The 18,945-nt window shown below is 45.1% G+C and overlaps 1 long non-coding RNA gene across 1 annotated transcript; it reads right to left on the bottom strand.

Annotated features, from left to right (window-relative positions):
* Positions 1 to 321: 321 nt before the first annotated feature.
* Positions 322 to 13,750, bottom strand: Gm26520 (predicted gene, 26520). Its single transcript, NR_166882.1, has 2 exons — positions 13,460 to 13,750; positions 322 to 1,544 (listed from the first exon to the last, which is right to left on the bottom strand). It is a non-coding gene; the product is annotated as a predicted gene, 26520 (long non-coding RNA).
* Between the last annotated feature and the right edge of the window lie 5,195 nt (positions 13,751 to 18,945).

Consider the following 18,945-nt stretch of genomic DNA (forward strand, 5'->3'; position numbering starts at 1 on the left):
CCCTTCACCATGTTGATTCTGGGAATGAACCCAGGCTTGGCAGCTAGCATCTTTACTAGATGAGCCTTCCTGCCGGCCTCATGACTTTTTTTTTTTTAAGTAAAAAGAAAAAATAGCAAGGTAGCAATGGACTGCAGGGACAGAGGGGGCTCGGGGGTGGGGGAAGAGCTCAGGAATTAGAGATGCAGAGGAAGGGCTTGGCTAAGAAGTTTGAGGATTTGATGGAAGAAAATGGTAAAGGGCCTCAGAGTGAACAGGGGATGGTGCAGATGTACTTCTGGGTATGCAGTTAAGGGTGAAGCTTAAATTAAAATATGAGAATTTGTGTCCAGTTTTTTTATTGTGTCTTAAGCCATGTTTGATAGATATCCTGGGAGGCATGCTGTTTTCTTTTTCTTTTCTTTTTGTTTTTGGCTCTTTAGGTCCTTGGCTCTTTGAGACAGGGTTTCTTTGGCTATTCTGGAACTCCCTCTGACTGACCTCGAACTCAGAGATCCACTGTCTTTGCCTCCCAAGTGCTGGGATTAAAGTCACAAGCCACCACCACTCTTCAGTTGGGTTATTAAGGTAGGCTGTAGTCACATTTGGATTAGTCTAAGTGAGAAAATCCAACCACTTGTTTAAAAGGAATGGAGGCCAAGGCAGAAAATCAGACAAAGAAGTTACTTCCTCTGCAATTATGGAGCAGGTGTGTCTCCCCTTTGCTTTCTGCAGCTGTTCTTTTGTTTTGCTCTGTTCCTCTGTGGTACTGAGACTTGAACCTGGGACCTTAAGTACCTACACTGCCAGTGAGTGCTATACCTCTGAGCCACACCCCTAAGGCTGTCTCTGCATGTGTTTCTTCTTCCTCCTCATTGAGAGCTGGCCACAGCTGGAGTACCCTGGTAGTTCCTCAGGGAGAGAAGGCCACTCAGAAGCTGCTGAGCTGGCTGTGCCACCTGGACAGTATGTCCACGCATGCCCAGAAGTCATGATCTGGGTGGATAAGACCTGGGTCATTACAGGTCACAACTCAGATGAGCCATTGTCTCTGTGGTCAAGGGAAGCAAAAAACCCAAGAGATTAATTTTAGTTTGGGAAGAGGAAGCAACAAAGTCAAGTTCCGAGATGAGGATGCTAGTGAGGTCAAGAATGTGAGACAGGCTTGCTGGTGGTGACAAGACTCCTCCTTTCCGGCTCATACAGGCTATGCTGGACCCCACCACTCCCCTCCTCTTTTCCTCTCCTCCACCATTGCCTCCTTTCCTCTTCTAACCTTTTTTTTGGGGGGTGGGGGGTGAGACAGGGTTTCTCTGTGTAGCCCTGGCTGTCCTGGAACTCCCTCTGTAGACCAGGCTGTCCTCGAACTCAGAAATCCTCCTCCTCTGCCTCCCAAGTGCTGGAATTAAAGGTATGGGCCACCACTGCCCGGACTCTTCTAACCTCGTAATGGCTTCCCCTGCTCTGACTGATGTCCTACACACAGCCCGGGGACTTCCGGCTTGCGGGGACTTCCGTCTTGCGTGGACTTCCGGCTTGCACGCCTTTGAAACAGTCTGGAGGGGCTGGAGAGAGAAGAGTTGTCCGTTAAGAACACTGGATCTTGCAGAGGACCCAAGTTCTATTCCCAGCACTTACATGGAACTCACAGCCGCCCACACCTCCAGTTCCAGAGAATAGGATACCTTCTGCCTAGTTCTATCAGCATTGTGCATACATGTGACACACAGACATCTATGTGACCAAAAGACTCATACACAGAAAATAACATTTAAACAACTTCAAAAAAATGGTTTAGAGTTCTGACATTGCTAAAGTGGCCAAGAACTTGCGACTCATAGGTCACACACGGGCCCCGAGGGAAATTCTAATGCTTACAGTTCTGCTGAAGTATCATAGCAGTCAAATGACTCCTGACAGCACATTGTTAATGCCTCCCACAGACAGCCCTCTCAGAAAAGCTTCTTCTTGCGGTGGGTGGCAATTAAAACAGAGACCCACAAGTGGACAGTGTGCAGAGAGTGAGAGACTTCGGAGCACTCTGCCCTAAACAGGACATCTTCATTAAACCATCCCCCCAAGGCTTGGGGATCCTTGGAAAGGAGGTGGAAGACAGGGCCAGAGATGGTAGCTAACTCCTGGGAAACAAACAGCCTCTTCATACACAACAGAGCTGACACATACATGAATTCACAGAGACCACAGCAGGACACATGAGTCCTACACAGGTTCAAACCAGACAAAACCTCAGCACTGAAAAGTGGACCTTGGTCAAGAAGCCATTTGCAATTGATAGCTGGCGGAAAATGCTAAATCCATTGGAATGACTGAAAGAAGATCAACCACACACAGCCCCAGACTCAGGAGTAGTTGGCCAAGACAAAACCATGCGCTTTGTATGCATTGTGTTCTGGTTTGGTATTTTTGTCTTGTTGGTTTTGTTTGTTTGTTTGCTTGCTTGTTCTGATTTTCAGTGTTTTTGGCTCTTTCTCTCTTCCTTCCTTCCTTCCTTCCTTCCTTCCTTCCTTCCTTCCTTCCTTTCTTTCTTTCTTTCTTTCTTTCTTTCTTTCTTTCTTTCTTTCTTTCTTTCTTTCAGAGACAGGGTTTCTCTTTATAGCCCTGGCTGTCCTGGAACTCACTCTGTAGACCAGGCTGGCCTCGAACTCAGAAATCTGCCTGCCTCTGCCTCCCAAGTGCTAGGATTAAAGGCGTGCGCCATCACTGCCCAGCTTGTTTTTTCTTTCTTTTTGCGAGTGAGAAAGAACGTGAAGTTGGGTGGGAAGGAAGATGGGAAGATGTAGTTAGGGAAGGGAAGGAATATAATTAAAATATAATATATTTATTAGACACACCAGAAGAGGGCATCAGTTCCTATTACAGATGGTTGTGAGCCATCATGTGGTTGCTGGGAATTGAACTCAGGACCTCTGGAAGAGAAGTCAGTGCTCTTAACCTCTGAGCCCTAAATAGAAGATTTTTTTTAAAAAAGATTTATTTACTGTAGCTGTCCTCAGATAATCCAGAAGAGGGCATCAGATTTCGTTATGGATGGTTGTGAACCACCATGTGGTTGCTGGGATTTGAACTTGGGACCTTCAGAAGAGCAGTCGGCACTCTTAACCACTGAGCCATCTCACCAGCCCTAAATAGAAGATTATTAAATAAACTTTAGAAAGTTTTTCAAGCAATTCTGTCTCACATTCTCAACCTCACCAGCATCCTTGTCTCAGAACATGACTTTGTTGCCATGGTCAGACGATGAGTATTCCTCAGTTCTAATCTGATTTTATTCATTTTCTGTCCATCTACTCATTCGTGCTGATACATACTTGTTAGAGGTCAATTTCATGGCCAGAGCTGGTATACAGTGTTGAGTAAGACCACTGAGCAGAGGTTCCCTATAAACACAATGTTCTGAGCCAGGCACTGGTGGTGCATGTCGTTTATCCCAGTACTTGGTTCTCTGAGTTAGGTCAGTCTGGTCTACAAAGTGAGTTCTAATACAGCCAGGATTGTTACATAGAGAAATCGTGTCTCAAAAACAAAACAAAACAAACAAACAAACAAAAAAACAAAAAACAACAACAACGAGCTGGTGAGATGGCTCAGTGGGTAAGAGTGCTGACTGATCTTCCAAAGGTCCTGAGTTCAAATCCCAGCAACCACATGGTGGCTCACAACCACAAGTAATGAGATCTGATGTCATCTTACGGAATGTCTGAAGACAACTACAGTGTACTCATGTATAATAATAAATAAATCTTTAAAAAAAGAAAAACAACAACAACAAAAAAACAAAAATCCAAAAACCAAAACACAATGAAATAAACAAACAAGCAAACAACAGCGTTGTGAGGTCAGCAATGCAGCTCAATCATTAGAGTGCTTGCCTAGCAGGCACAGAAGCAGGGTCTGAGCTCCATTGGTCTTCACACCTCACAAAGCTGTAGTGGTGCATACCTGTTGTCCTGACACTTGGAGACTGAGGCTGCAGGGCCAGATTAAGGTCATCGTCTGGGGCAGAATCACAGACCCTGGGCAGTGCTGCTCTCCTGTGATGTGGGAGCCGCCAGCCAAGACTCTGCTGGTTGAAGTACCCAAGTGTTCTAGTGAGAGAAAAGCTGGGACCCCTCCTCTTTTCTCTTAGGGAATCAAACAGTAGAGCACAAACATAAAGAAGAGAGAGAAGAAAGAGTAGCAAAGGAGGGGTAGGTGGGGACTTTAACTTTAAAGAGAACAATAGGCTATGGTAGCATATGTTTGTAATATTAGCACTTGGGAGGCAGAGGCAGATTCAGACCAGCCTGGGCTACATAATAAAACCTGTCTTTAAAAAACAAAAAGTCAAGCCCAGGCCCAACATGATAATACAAACCTTTAATCTCTGTGAACTTGAGGCCAGGCAGGCCCTGTATCAAAAAAAAAAAAAAAAAAAAAAAAAAAAAAAAAAAAAAAAAAAAAAGGAAAGAAAAGAAAAGCTAGGCTTACTGCCCAGCAGAACAGAATGATGAATTTAAAGCCAAGCTAGGCAAACTAGTAACACCTTACAACTTACAACAAAGTAGAAACTAAAAAGAAGTCTGGAGTGACAAAGTGTCTGTCACTAAGCCTGACCACTCAATTTGATCCTGAGACCTGAATGGTGGAAGGTTCTCAAACTAACTCCTATGAGCTGTCTGCACTCTACATGTTCTATAGTATACACACACAAAAATAAATAAACAAATGTAGGTAGAAGAAGAAGAGGAGGAGGAGGAGGAAGAGGAGGAGGAGAAAGAGAAGGAGGAGAAAGAGAAGGAAGAAGAGGAAAAAGAGGAGGAGAAAGAGAAGGGAGAGGAGGAGGAGGAGGAGGGCGAGGAGGAGGAGGAAGAGGAGGAGGAGGAGGAAGAGGAGGAGGAGGAAGAGGAAGAGGAGGAGGAGGAGGAAGAGGAGGAGGAGGAAGAGGAGGAGGAGGAGGAGGAGGAGGAGGAAGAGGAGGAGGGCTGGTGAGATGGCTAGGCAGGTAAGAGCACTGACTGCTCTTCCATAAAGGTCCTGAGTTCAAATCCCAGCAACCAATGGTGGCTCGCAACCACCCGTAATAAGATCTGATGCCCTCTTCTGGCACATCTGAAGACAGCTACAGTGTACTTATATATAATAATAAATAAATTTAAAAAGAAGAAGAAGGAGGAGGAGGAGGAGGAGGAGGAGAAGGAGAAGAGGAAGAAGAAGGAAGAGGAGGAGGAGCAGCAGCAGCAGCTGCCACCATCTGGAGATACAGCTCAGTATAGCAGAGCACTTGCCTCATCCGAGTGAAGTCTCAGGTTTAATCTCTAGCACATACATATATACATACATATATTCACACACTACATACATACATACACATATATGTTGTTGTAAATATTTAAATCCTGGCCTTGAGTTTCTACCCCACCTTAGGTTATTAAGTTCCCAGATAAAAACCACACAGATAGCCTTTATATTTATTATAAGTCCTAAACAGCACAAACGCTGGGCAGCTGCCTACCCTCCCTGCTGTTAGAATCCACTTTCCTAACAATAACCCTGAGTTACTACTCACAACTTACTAGGTTCTATCTGGGCTGTTCTTAGCCCCAAGTGGATAGACCTCACATACACATACCCACATACATATATACACATATACATACATGTATAGAGACAGGCATATATACATATACACATATCACACACACACACACATATATACACACACACACATATACATACATGCATTCATACATACATACATACAAAATGGGTATGGTGGTCTTGGTAGGGAAAACAACTCAAGTTTGAGGCCAGCCCAGACTATCAAATGAGTTCCAGGGCAGCCTGGGCTGTGGAGACTGTGTTTCAAAATAAAGTTTTCTGTAACTTAAATTTAAGAGACACACGGGGCGGTGGTGGCACACGCCTTTAATCCCAGCACTTGGGAGGCAGAGGCAGGCAGATTTCTGAGTTCGAGCCATCCTGGTCTACAAAGTGAGTTCCAGGACAGCCAGGGCTACACAGAGAAACCCTGTCTCGAAAAACCAAGAGAGAGAGAGAGAGAGAGAGAGAGAGAGAGAGAGAGAGAGAGAGAGAGAGAGAGAGAGAGAGCGCCTTGATCCTCTTCTTTCTCTGCTTAGGTCTGATACATCCTCTTGCTGACTCAGTGCTCACACTTCCTCCTTATTCATCTCCCCCCTCTCTGCTGCTCAGTCATGCTGAGGTATGTGGCTGGCTGAGGTATTTTTCCACAGGTCTCCTGGGAAATTGCCTCATGGCAAGAACTGGAACATGATAGCACCACAAGGAAACCATCCTAAGGAGCATAGAAAGGCACAGAAGGGACAGGGCTAGTCCCAGCTCTGTGACCATAGCTATGATCATGGGAGGCTTAAACCATTCGCTAGGGCTCCTTTGTTTCACCTGTTTAATTACCCCGATGAATAATCACTTTGACAGAGTTAGAAGCCTGTCGCTTTCCTCTTTTGTCTGTCTGTCTGTCTATCTATTTATCTGAGACATAGCTCTGACTGTCCTGGTACTCACTCTGTAGAGCAGGCTGGCCTTGAACTCACAGAGATCTGACCGCCTCTGCTTACAATGTTGGGATTAAAGGCATGCACCACAACACCTGGCTCTTCCTTTTCCTAACAACAAGTCATATGATTTTAACACTTTAAACTTTTCAAAGTATTTTTATACAGATTTTAAATACATTGCTCATTTTGCTCCTGACACCATCTCTGAGTGGGTAGCTGAGCAGGGCTGCCCCTTGATGGGCATATAAGGGCACAAGCTCAGAAGATGATGTCACCATGAGGCCCAGGGGCATGGGTGCACCGTGGTCTCCAGCCAGGCTGGAGCTCAAGTTTCCTGACTGCAGCCTGGGGCCAGTTCTCCCACTGTTCCCTCCCTGAAGTCACCAGCTGTCCTTCTTCTCGAGAGATTCAAAACCTTGTGAGGTAAGACAGGATCTCCTGAGGGGATTAATGTCCCATAGCTGTCAGCATGGCCTTTGCGCTGGTATGGCTCTCAGCGAGCACCTGGGCCTTTGCCAGTGAGGCAGACTTGGATTTTTAAAGTTAACTCAGTGGCTCATGGGAGGTTGCCCAGACTTTTCTGTGACTCCTTGGGACAGGAGCCAGCCGACAGTTGGCCTTTAGTGTGCATTTTGCAGCAGTTTGGCCACCTTCCTTTTTGAATGGTTTAAAGTACGTTCCTCTTTTATAGTTGTTGAGGGTTTCTGTTGTTTTCAACAGGGTCACATGTAGCCCAGGCTGATCTCAAACTTTGTGGGTAGCTGAGGGTGACCTTGAACCTCGGAGGTGGGCCACCATGCCTGACTTCAGGTGTGATTCCTTTTCATTCACTTATTTAGTCAGTCCTCAGTTTTTTGAGAAAGGATTTCACATCTATAGTACAGGCTGTAGCTGAAGATTGCCTGGAACTTCTGACCCTCCTAGCTCCAGTCTCCTAAATGCTGGGATTACAGGTGAGCCCTGCCATACCCAATTTACAGTAGTTTTGTTGATGCGTGACAAGGTCTCATTATGTAGCCCTGGCTGGCCTAGAACTTGATAAGTAGACCAGGCTTGCCTTGAACTCCCAGAAATCTCCCTGCCCCTGCCCTCCTGGTGTTAGGATAAGAAGTGTATGCCACCGTGCTTGGGTATTCTGTTTGTTTCCTTTTCTGTTTTTAGAGATGAGGTCTCACTATGCAGCCCAGGCTCTCTTTTGCAATCCTCCTGCCTCAGCTTTGCACATTAGCTACATCATAGGTATGTGCCTGACTTTCTAATAGTTCTGGCTATATAGTACCAAATCTCTCCTGGAGATGTATGCCTTGGTAGAGTCCTCAGACAGTATAGGACATTACATGTCAAAGGGAGGAGGATCTTAGAGGTGATTCTAGCCACACAGTGTGCAGAAGGTCCACCCAGAGACGCTAACAGCTCAGTACTGTAGCCACTGACTGCTGTCTGCGTCGTTACCTTTGGTTATATGGAGAAATGCACCGTTGATACTTATGTCAACTTGACACAAGTCAGAGTCTTTTGGAAAGAAGAGCTCTCAATTGAAAATAAATCATTGTCTTAATTAGTGATTGATGTTGGAGGTGTCCAGGCCATTGTGAGTCGGGCCACTCCTGGGCTGCTGGTTCTGGGTACAATAAGAAAGAAGGCTGAGCAAGCCATGGGAAGCAAGCTGGTGGCTTCTGCTTCAGTTCCTGCTGTGAGTTTCCTGCCCTGCTTGAATTCTGACTTCCTTAGATGGTAGATTGTGATATGGAAGTGTAAGCCAGATTAAACCCTTCCCTTCCCAAGTTGCTTATGGTCATGGTGTTTCTTTCTAGAGGTAGAAACCTAAGATAGTTGCTATTGCCCACATTTGGAGAGACAATATTTGTGGAACTGGAGACGCTGGGTAGAGTGCTGGCCTGGAGTGTATGAAGCCCTGGTTCCCTTTCTAGCACTACATAAACCCAGCTGTGGTGCACACCTGTGATCCTAACACTGGGGAGGTGGAGGCAGGATAGGGACATGAAGACCATCCTCAGACCAGTCTGGGATATGTGAACTCTGCCAAAGGAAAAAAAAGAAGGAAGAGCTGGGAGTGGTGGCGCACGCCTTTAATCCCAGCATTTAGGAGGCAGAGGCAAGTGGATTTCTGAGTTAGAGGCCAGCCTGGTCTACAAAGTGAGTTCCAGGACAGCCAAGGCTACACAGAGAAACCCTGTCTCGAAAAAAACAAAAAAAACAAAAAAACAAAAAAAAGGAAGGCAGGAAGGCAGGCAAGCTGCATCTTTCATGAAAATAATAGCAAGGATGGTAGTAAACAACCTAGATAAGAGACCACCCCCCCCTCCCCCCGCCATGAGATGCCCAGACTGACGAGGCTCTGAGGAAGTTTGCTAACTGTGGGTACCCTCGGCTTCCTAAATGATTTTCAGTTTCTCAGCATCCGACTACTGCAGGTTATGAATCATACCTGCAAACTGCCCCAACAACATTCCAGGACAAAAGAGACAGGCCTTTGGTTCTGATGGCTGATTGATAGTGAGTCAGGGAGAGGGCACCAGTCGGGCAGTCTGGAGAAGCAGACCCTGTTTTGCACAGGAACCCAATGAAGTAGAGAGATTTAGCTGCATTTTCTGTCTGGCACAAGTGTCTGGGAAACCAGAGTTTGGCCTCCTGAGTTTCTACCACGGCTGTCTTTCCTCAGGTTAGAGATTAGAACTGGCACTGACTACTACCTGAATGCTTGTACCTCTCAGTTCTCCATAACTCATACAGTGAAATCCTAGCTTCCAGGATTACAGCACTGGGGTCATAGGTCAAGCTGGGCACTATGATCCCAGCTACTCTTTTTTTTTTTTTAAGTTTTATTTATTTATTATATGTAAGTACACTGTAGCTGTCTTCAGACACACCAGAAGAGGGCATCTGATCTCATTATAGATGGTTGTGAGCCACCATGTGGTTGCTGGAAATTGAACTCAGGACCTCTGGAAGAGCAGTCAGTGCTCTTAACCACTGACCCCAGTCCCAGCTACTCTTAACCGGGATGGAAAGATTGCCTGAGGCCGTGAATGAAAGGGTGCTCGGGAAACAGTGAGACCAGTCTCAAACAAACAAGACTGAAGCATGCCTATAATCCTGGCTCTCAAGAAACTGAGGCAGAAGCACTGTACTTTGGCAAGTCTAAAGCTGCAGGCTAGAATACATAGGAAAACCCTGCTTCAAAAAAACTGAGAAACACACACACTCCACACACATCTCACATACACCACACACACCACAGACACATATATACACACAACACACAGACCACACACATACACACCATCACACACACACCACATACAAACACCACACACACCATAGACACGCAGATACCACGCACACCACACACACCACACACACAGGGTTGGGGTATAAATAAAGCCTTAGTGGGTGATAGGGGTCAGAAAGTTAATTGTAGCATTCATTAATGAGATTAGGCTTTTTTTTTCTTTATACATTTTTTTGGTTTTGCTTTGAGACAGAGTCTCACTATGAAGCCCTGGCTGACCTGGAACTCACCATGTTGACCAGGTTGGTCTTGAACTCATGGAGATCCATCTGTCTTTGGCCCTTGAATTCCAGAATTACAGGCATACACTACCATGTCTCAGTGGGTTAGTATCCTTTTTTACATTTTATTTTGGAGTGTGAACTGTGAGCACATGCACATGAGGCCAGAAAACATGTGTATGTTTTCCTGGAGTAGTAGCTATGGTGGTTTTGTTTTGTTTTGTTTTGTTTTGTTTTGTTTTGTTTTGTTTTGTTTTTTGAGATTCAGTCTATTGGCTTGGAATTGGACAAGCAGACTAGATTGGCTGTCCAAGGAGCCCCAGAGATCTACCTGTCTCTGTCTCCCCAACACTGGGATAACAAAGACACACCACCACACCTAGCTTTTCAAGATGGGTTCTGGGCCTTGACCATAGGTTCTTGAACTTTCAGGCAAACAATTTATCAACACCCGAGCTATCTCCCTAGTCCCTATTTATAGAAAAGACCAAAGTGTTTGTTCTTTCTGTCATGTAAGGATGTAAGGAGACACTACAACCTGTGAAGTAGGTCGTCACCAGACACAGAACCTATGGCACCTGGACCTTGTGATTCCTAGGCTCTTGACCTAGCTGTAAACAACAGATGTTTGCTGTTTAGGAGCCATGGAGGCTATGGGATTTTTTTGTTTGTTTGGTTGGTTGGTTTTTGATTTTTGGTTTTTCGAGACAGGGTTTCTCTGTGTAGCCCTGGCTGTCCTGGAACTCACTTTGTAGACCAGGCTGGCCTGGAACTCAGAAATCCTCCTGCCTCTGCCTCCCAAATGCTGGGATCAAAGGTGTGCGCCACCAATGCCCGGCGAGGCTATGGGATTTTGTTTAACAGCCTGAAATGACCAAAAAAACCACAAATTTGTTCCATGTTCCCAATATAGATAGATAGATAGATAGATAGATAGATAGATAGATAGATAGATAGATAGATAGATAATGTACCTTTCTGGATGTATGTTTTATTTAAGTCAACTCCTGGAGATTGCCAATATTCAATCAAATCACAATCATGCTCTTTAGTCATAATATTATTTCATAACAAAAAATAAAAATTCCATCATCGAGCAGCTATTCAAAATGGTGGTTGTGGGCTATTAATAGTTGTTTTCTCCCTGTGTCCATTATTCATTCACCATTGATTCATGAGAGCTCATTATGAACCAGCATAACTCTAAGCCCTGGGGTGCAGAATGAAATTCTATTAGGTCGTTTGCAGACTAGTGGGAAGATAATCCAAAGATACAGGAACATCCAGGGCTAGTGTGGACAGTACACGTGTGTAGTATGTGCATTTAGGAGGTGGAAGATGGAGGATCGTGAGTTCAAGGTCATGCTTAGGAATATAGTGAGTTTGAGGCCAACCTGGACTACATGAGACCCTGTTCAAAAGAAAATAGAGAAACGGAGGAGGAACAATATCACTGCAAGCTCTGTGAAGGAAAACAGCTGAGTAAGGAAAGGCCTAACTTAGGAAACACCATCCCTAAAAAGCTTCATTATGAAGCTGACATCACATTTTGTTGTTGTTCTTGAAGATGACATTTGAAAGACTTTGCAGAGTGTGCGTACTGGGAAGAAAAACTCGTAGACAGGGAGCAAGATCATGGACCCCAAAAAGAATATACTAGGCAGGACTGAGAACAAGGAGGCCCTGTTGTTCAAAACAGAGAAACAAAGAGGGACTTGGTCATGTGAGGGCTGTGGGCCCTACCAAGGACCTTGAACTTTCTTTTGGTAAGTCGTGAGTTTCCCCTTGGGGGAGTGAGAGTAGGAAGTGGAACTATCTGTTTTACAGTTTCCAAGGGGCCAGACTAAGAGCAGGGAGTAAGGACATCCGCACAGGTGCCTCAGAGAATCCTTCTGCACGCACATGTGAGAGCCGAGGTTAGCACTGTCCCAGTGTGGGGTGGCCGCAAGTGAGAGCAGAGGATAGCACTGCCCCAGTGTGGAGTCGGTGCATGTGAGAGCCGAGGTTAGCCCTGCCCCAGTGTGGGGTGGCAGCGGTGGCACACAGTGTTGATCCAGAACAATAGACTTTGTAGGCAGACCTCAAGCAGGATTTGTTGATGGGTGGCAGATAGGCTATGGAGGAGTAGTCAATATGTTTATAATGTAAACAGAAACATCAAATAAGAAAAAGTTCTGTATGCAGTGTGAACAAAACTGTTTTTAAACTCAACAAGTAAAAGTGCATACTGTGTGAGTCTGACTCCCTCAGCTGGATTTGTGGTACCCACAAGAGAAGGGGAGAATTAACTCCTGAGAGTTGTAACACACACACCACACACACACACACACACACACACACATATATACTAGTACACACACACACATACACTAGTATAGACACACACACATACACTAGTATACACACACATACACTAGTACACACACATACACTAGTACACACATACACTAGTATACACACACATACACTAGTACACACACACATACACTAGTATAGACACACACACATACACTAGTATACACACACATACACTAGTATAGACACACACATACACTAATATACACACACACATACACTAGTATAGACACACACACATACACTAGTATACACACACATACACTAGTATACACACACATACACTAGTATACACACACACATACACTAGTATACACACACATACACTAGTACACACACACACATACAGTAGAATACGTGTACACACACACACACACACACACACACACACGCCTAAGAGATCAGAGAGTCAGAAGTTCAAGCTCATCCTGGACCTCTCAAGTTTGAGGCCAGCTTGTGATTCATGAGACACTTTAAAAACAAACAAAACTACCCCTCTCACTCTACCCCTCTCATCAGCACTTGAGAGACAGGCAAGCAGATCTCTGCGAGTTCGAGTCCAACCTGGTCTACATACTGAGTTGCAGGACAGCCAGTTCTATAGAGAGACCCCTATCTCAAAAAGCAAACAAAGAAACAAATACAAAACCAACCAACCAAAAAAAAAAAAAAAAAAAAAAAAGCCATCCCTCTCAAAAAAGTACTTAAAGTTTACTAACAAGGAAGTTAACTGTGGCAAAGTAGAACAGAAAAAACAAAAGGAATTGTTGAGGTCAGATTACATAGATTACATATATAGATACATAGATAGATGTTTAGCAACATTATGTTGTTGTTTGTTTGTTTTCAAAGAAGGAACTGGATTCAAGGCTCAGCCATGGCTCAGAGGACCCAAGATTAATTTTTAGTACCCACCATGGGTGGCTCACAGTAGCTTCAGAGGCTCTAACACCTTCTGGCCTCAGGCACTCACCTGTACATACCCACCCTCCAGACACATATACATATACATAATTTTAAAATAACACATCTTTTTAAAGTCGCATGGTACTTACATACAGTACAAGTGGCCTGTGAGAAAGATAAGGAAGCAAGGGGTCTGTCCGCAGGCCTGAGGAGGCTGGCGAATCTCTATTGAGGCTGGAGCCTCAAGGTTCAGTGCTGGGTAGGGGGAAACCCTGGCTCTGCTGCGGGAGAAAGCAGGCAGAAGTGTGACTGCTGCCCTCAGCAGCGGAGCGGAAGCCGGGAGCGGATGTGAAGATCAGTTAAGGCTTCCGTGATTCATCTATAGATGCTCAGCGCAGCGACTGCAAGTTGATCCTTTTCATTATCCATGTTCTGTGTGTGTGTGTGTGTGTGTGTGTGTGGTGCGCGTGCGTGTGTGTGTGCGTGTGTGTGTGTGGTGCGTGTGTGTGTGCGTGTGTGTGTGTGGTGCGCGTGCGTGTGTGTGTGTGTGTGTGTGGTGCGCGTGCGTGTGTGTGTGCGTGTGTGTGTGTGGTGCGTGTGTGTGTGGTGCGCGTGCGTGTGTGTGTGTGTGTGTGTGTGTGTGGTGCGCGCGCGCGTGTGTGTGTGTGTGTGTGTGTGTGTGGTGCGCGCGCGTGTGTGTGTGTGTGTGTGTGGTGCGCGCGCGCGCGCGTGTGTGTGTGTGTGTGTGTGTGTGTGTGGTGCGCGTGCGTGTGTGTGTGTGTGTGTGTGTGTGTGTGGTGCGCGCGTGTGTGTGTGTGTGTGGTGCGCGTGCGCGTGTGTGTGTGTGTGTGTGTGGTGCGCGCGCGCGCGCGCGTGTGTGTGTGTGTGTGTGTGTGTGTGTGGTGCGCGTGCTTGTGTGCTTGTTCATTTGAGACCGGTTCTCTCTTATATGCTGCTTCCCCCTCCCATCGCCATGGAAGAGGTGTTGGGATTGCAGGACTTCCCTCCCTTCCCGGCTTTATGCATGTCCTTAGGATTCTAACTCAGACCCTCACACGTGTACAACAAATGCTGTAACCACTGTGTCATCTGCCCAGTTCCTAAATGTTTTATTAGACATGGACTCATGTAGTCCATTCTGGCATTCTGTGTATTTGAGCGTGACTTTGAACTTTACACTCCCCAACCGTTAATCCCTGAGTGCTAGGATTGAACCACAATCCCTGGCTTTATGCAGTGCTAGGGACTGAACTCAGGGCTTCATGTACTACAGTCAGGCCCTCTACCAGTTGAACTACATTCTCAGCCTCCTAATTTTTCCCCCAGACATTTCTGTTTATCCAATTTGAAGAGGCTGATGATGTATCACAGTGACTAAATTCATATCTAGGTTGCACAAGGCCCAGGATTTCCCCCAGCACTGCAAAAATAAATGAATCAATGAGAATAAATTTAAAAATAAGCATGTGGGCATAATGGCACACGCCTTTAATCCCAGCACCTGGAATGCAAAAGCAGGTGGATCTCTGCGAGTTCGAGGCCAGCCTGGTCTACAGAGTGAGTTCCAAGACAGCCAGGGCTACATAGAGAAATCCTGCCTCAAAAAAGAAACAATCAATCAATCAATCAATCAATCAATCAATCAAAGGGCTCTGGCAATGCAGGCCTGTAACCCTGGTACTCAGGTGAAAGCTGGAAGGTCAACCTTGGCTACATTGTAAATTCCAGGCTAGCCTGAGATACATAAAACTACATCTTATAAACAACAAAAAACAGATAATAAAAAATAAAATAAAAATTTTGATTGACAAATCCCAGCCTCCAGAAATTACAAAAGAAACCATGAGAAAAATCTATAGGTGAAAGAGAAGCATTTAGAAACCTGGGTTTGAATAGGCAGGCTTGGGGGTAAATCGCCAGGACACTAGGCACTGTGACAGGTGAATCAAGATTCAAGACTATCCTCTGCAATATAAATTGAAGGCCAGTCTGGGCTACTGATATTCTATCTCAAAAACAAAACAACAGCAAATGAAAAAAAGATAGAAAACCTTAGCATAGGCTCGACACTAAACACAGTAGCACACATTGGCAATCCTAGAACTCAAGAGGCTAAGGCACCAGGACTGCGTGTTTGCAACGAACCAGCATCACATAGTGAGTTCCAGGACATTCTGGACCTCAGCGAAGAGATACTGTCCCAAACAAACAACATCAATGACAATGAGAACAAATCGGCACTGGGAAGATGTCTCACTCCCTAGTTAAGAGAACTGGCTACTCTTCCAGAGGACACAGGATCAATTCCCAGCACCCACATGGTGGCTCCTAGCCATCCATAACTGCAGTCCCAGAGTTTCTGATGCCCTCTTCTGGTGTCCATGTATACTGTCCATATGTGAAGCACAGGTTAAACACCCACACACATAAAATAACCAAATTGTTAATAAAACGTAAAAAAGAAATCTAGGCTTAAAGATTGAGGGTTTAGCTTAATGGTAGAATATTTGCCTATTATGTGTAGAGGATTGATCTAAAGAACCAGAAAAAACTAAAATTAAAAGTTTTGAAATTAAAATCTAATTTTGACATACTGGAAGACTAAAATGAGCATCTTCCAGACTATGCAGTAATTTTGTCACATAGCCATATCGCCCTCTGCTGGCCAGATTTGCATAGTAGTCCAAGTCCAGAGTTAATCCTGGTTTTGTTGGTAAAGCCCCCGCTGACTGATGCATGTATTCTATCTTCTTGGTATAGTTTTATGGCTGTGATCTGACTGTCACTTGGCCTTTACTTGAAGAAGCAGCTGACATGGGAATCCCCTGGGGAAAAAGAACTTTTTGTATACAGCTGAGTGTGGTAGTACACACTGTAATCTCAGCATTTGGGAGGTTAAAACAGGTTGGGCTATATGCTGAGTAAGCACTTTCATTATCTGGCCTGTCACTTTATGGTAACACAACCCACTGCGTAAGGGAAAGACCACAGGGCTGTGGGGTTGGAGTTTCAGTGGTTTTGTTTCTGGTTTGATTTTATTATTTTAATTTATTTTCTATTATTTTGGTTTCTTCCCTCTTAGAAACCTCGTGAGTCGGAAGCTTCCCAGCTGGGCCCTCTTTAAAAACAAGGATATTTCCAAGGACACGCCTCTAATCCCAGCACTCAGGAGGCAAAGGCAGGCACATCTCTGTGCATTCGAGGTTAACCTGGTCTGCAGAGTAAGTTCCAGGACAGCCAGAGCTATGCAATGAAACCCGGTCTCAAAATAAATAAATAAATAAAATTAGTTAATTAATTATTAGTATTTTCCCATTTCCTAGGAGTTACAGGAGGCCCATGCAAGTGATAATCATGGGACTACTTTAGTCAAAGTAGAGCATACTACAGTAGAAGGTTACTTCTGGTTTCACTTCATTAATTTCTTACCCTAAAAGTTTTTAACATGTGCTCATTTGCTTAACAAACAAGAGTGATTGCCTAAGTTTGTACAATCACAAAATTCAGTGTGTTGAATGTGAAAAAAAAAAAGGAAGCATGGGGGCAAAAATCATGCTCTTGCCTGTAGGGGACATACGTGATGGAGAGAAAGACAGACTTGGTTGTCCCAAGTCCCGCTATAAAGAGTCCTGTAAGAGTTACACAGTGGAAGCCCTGGGCCAGCCTGGTTTGCAGAACAAGTTCCAGGACAGCCAGAGTTACACAGAAACCCTGTCTTGAAAAAAAACAAAAACCAAACAAAAAAGAAAGACCTTGTCTCAAAGTAGAATAGAGGACTGGCCAGACGGCTTGGTGGGGAAGAGTGCTTGTTTCACAAGAGTGACTGCGTTACTTAGGATTCTCTCTGTCTCTCTCTATTAAAAAATAAAGTTCTGAACTCTGGGTGTGATTTGAGGGTGTTTCCAGAGGGGTTTACTGAAGGGGAAAGCAGGCCTGTGTAAGGAAAGTCTCATTGAATAGTGTAAGCAGGACCCAGGTGGGGTTGAGCTGTGGAAGATGAGGCTATGTAGACAGGAGTAGAGGGAGGAGGACACCTCAAGCAGAGGAGCAGCAAGGGAGCACAGGGACACAGGGAAACAGTGGTGCATCTTAGGGGGACTGCAAGTCAGCATAGCTGGAGAATAAAACATGGAAGAATGGTGGAGTCTGGCGTGGTGGCACACGCCTTTAATCCCAGCACTCGGGAGGCAGAGGCAGGCGAATTTCTGCGTTTGAGGCCAGCCTGGTCTACAGAGTGAGTTCCAGGACAGCCAAGGCTACACAGAGAAACCCTGTCCCCCCCCCCAAAAAAAAACAACAACAACAAACAACAAACAAAAAGAATGGTGAGAGATGGGGCTGGAGAGATGGCTCAGAAGTTAAAAGCACTGGCTGCTGCTCTTCCAGAGGTCATGGGTTCAATTCCCAGCACCCACATAGAAGCTCACGTCGGTCAGTAATTCCAATTCTAGGGGGTCTGGCACCTTCAAACATACATACAGACAAAGCACCAAGACACGTAAGACAGAAATACATAAATCTTAAGACACAAAACTCTGCTTTGAGAGACACTGCTCTGTGTGTGGATGAGGGGGAAAGGAACGTATTTACTTCTTTAGAAAAGGAACTTGTTTGTTTCTTTGTAGCACAGGCTGACCTCACACTAACTGTAGACCAAGGTTGACCTTCAGTTTCTGAATCTCCTGCTTCAATTTCCCAAGTATTCAGATTACAGGCATTTGCCACTGTGTCCAGATTTTCAGAGGCTGAGGATCAAAGTCAGGTTTTTGTCTGCTAGGCAAGTGCTCCACCCACTAAGCCAGATCCTTAACCCTGGACTCCCCTTTTCTTGAGTACCTTTTGTGGCCTAAGAACAAGCACACATGTCTTTTGACCTAATCTTTATGTAAATCCTGTAAGGGAAGGTAAACACTCTTATCCTACTGTGAAAAAAGCTGTTCGGAGACACTAAGTTATTTAGAGGGAATTTCATCTTGGAAGCACTGGTTTTTCACCCTCGGCTCCCAAGCAGAAGAACCTGGGCCAGTGGGAACGATATATATCCAGTCCTGCTGGCAGGTGAGTTGGCCCAAACAGAGATGGAAGTGCAAAAAGCAAGCCAAACCCAGCAAGGAAAGGCAAGCCAAACCCAGCAAGGAAGTAGTTCAAGAATCAAACACTATCCAGAAGTCAGTTGTTAAAGCCAAGAAAGGTAAAGTTTGCACAGCCAAAATGTCACCAGAATTTGGCCCCAAAGCCAAGTTCATCACTGGAGCTGGACCAGCAGAGTCAGGAGGAAGGCCAGGAACCTCTGGAAGTGGGCAAACTACCAGATAGACCTTAAGCTGCTGGCCCAGCTAAAATCAAAATTCTAGGAATTAAGGGGTAGCAGTGACACAAGGAGATAAGGTGTTTTTCTTTTTTGATTTTTTGAGATGGGCATTCTCTTGTCCAGGCTGATCTTGAACTTGTTCTGTAACTGGGGATGACTAAAGTCTTGATTTTCCTGCTGCATCATCTTAGTTTGGCTGGAGCCATACCTATTTTTATCTCCAGTTTTTTTAATTTGATAAACTTTATTTTACAAACTTGTGAGATAAGAGCTGGGTAGTGGGGGTGGGGGTGGCAGTGCACCCTGGCTTTTAATCCCAGTACT

The sequence above is a fragment of the Mus musculus genome, chromosome 12 (genome assembly GCF_000001635.26).
Source record: "Mus musculus strain C57BL/6J chromosome 12, GRCm38.p6 C57BL/6J".
NCBI classification, from domain to species: domain Eukaryota; kingdom Metazoa; phylum Chordata; class Mammalia; order Rodentia; family Muridae; genus Mus; species Mus musculus.